The sequence below is a fragment of the Olea europaea genome, chromosome 15 (genome assembly GCF_002742605.1).
Source record: "Olea europaea var. sylvestris chromosome 15, O_europaea_v1, whole genome shotgun sequence".
NCBI classification, from domain to species: Eukaryota; Viridiplantae; Streptophyta; class Magnoliopsida; order Lamiales; family Oleaceae; genus Olea; species Olea europaea.
In genome coordinates this window covers 17,009,938-17,011,359 of record NC_036251.1, presented here as the reverse complement: position 1 = coordinate 17,011,359, position 1,422 = coordinate 17,009,938, and positions in this window count along the sequence as shown.

Genomic DNA, 1,422 nt, shown 5'->3' with positions numbered 1-1,422 from the left:
GAATCTCTCTATCATTGGTCAACACAATCTGTTCATCTAAAATAACGTCAATTTTATTTTTTTGTGCCATGATAGGTGGGATTGAAGTAGACATAGCAAAAGATTCAGTGTGAAAATTCTCATATGGAGGTAGAAACGGGTCATCAGAGGGGTTAAAATAGCCTTTGTAAGTATCAAAGTCCGTAACAAATAAAATAGGGCGGTGGTCATAATGTGATAAAAGGTCATTGACATATGCATTTAGACCAACATGCTTTGAAATTTTAAAAGGACCAACATTACGAGCTTGCAATATAACATAATCCCCAATATCAAATTCAAAATGTCGTTTATGCCAATTAGCTCGAGGTTTATATAATGCGTTACTTGCTTCAAATTGTTTATTGATCTCAACAAGCAAGTTATGAAAATGTGATATAACTACTTCAACTGACATAAACACACTAGCATGTGGGTATATGGGAATAAGGTCTTAAGGTTTCCTAGGTTCACAACCATGAATAATTTCAAAGGGATTTAGACCTAAAGACCAGTTCACAGGATTGTTATATGTAATTTGAACAATTAAAGGGATCAAGTCCAAATTTCCAAGATTTATCTGGACTAGAGACTGTAATAAATTGTCAGGTCTTTGGTTAGCAATTTCGTTTTGACCATCAGTTTGAGGTTGGTCAGAAGTGGAGAATTTCGATTTAGTGCTAAACACAGGCGACTGGATTCTCCAAGGGTGACTAGTGAAATCATCAAACTCTTTGGGTTGGGCAAAGGGTATGACATATGACATGTGATCGAGAGTTGTCGGAAACAAGGGGTATAGTTTCTAAAGTCTTGGGAAGGGTCGGGATTCCACCTAAAGAAGTGTCATCACTATCATCCAAGTCATCAAAATCTTCAAGTTTATGTTCATAGACTAGATCTTCTAACGGCTCATCTATTGCATTTTTTCGTTCTTCCATGACTAAGGTTCGATTAGGACATTTGGAAGAAATGTGGTCAAAGACCTTACAGCTGATGTACAGCAAATGAGAAAAAGTCCTTGGAGTTTCAAAAATTTTACCCTTATTTTCAAAGATTGGAAGAATATTAGACGAGGGAGGTCCTAAAAGGGACTTAATGGGAGGAAGTGGAGCCAATGAAACAGAAGGATGATTGTCAATACGCCATCCATATGGAGAAGAAGGCTTTGGACTATCACGATCTTTACAATTATTTTTCCAAATGGGAGGAACATTGGACGGGGAAGACTTTATGATAGACTTATGGTGAGGTGGAGCTAATGAGATGGGTGAACGACAATGACCATGTTTTTCATATGGAGTACTAATAATCAACTCATAATCTTGAGCTAAAGAGTAAGCTTGATTAAGAGTAGTGACACCTCGAAGGAAAAGCTCACGTCTAAGATCATCTTTCAGACATTAG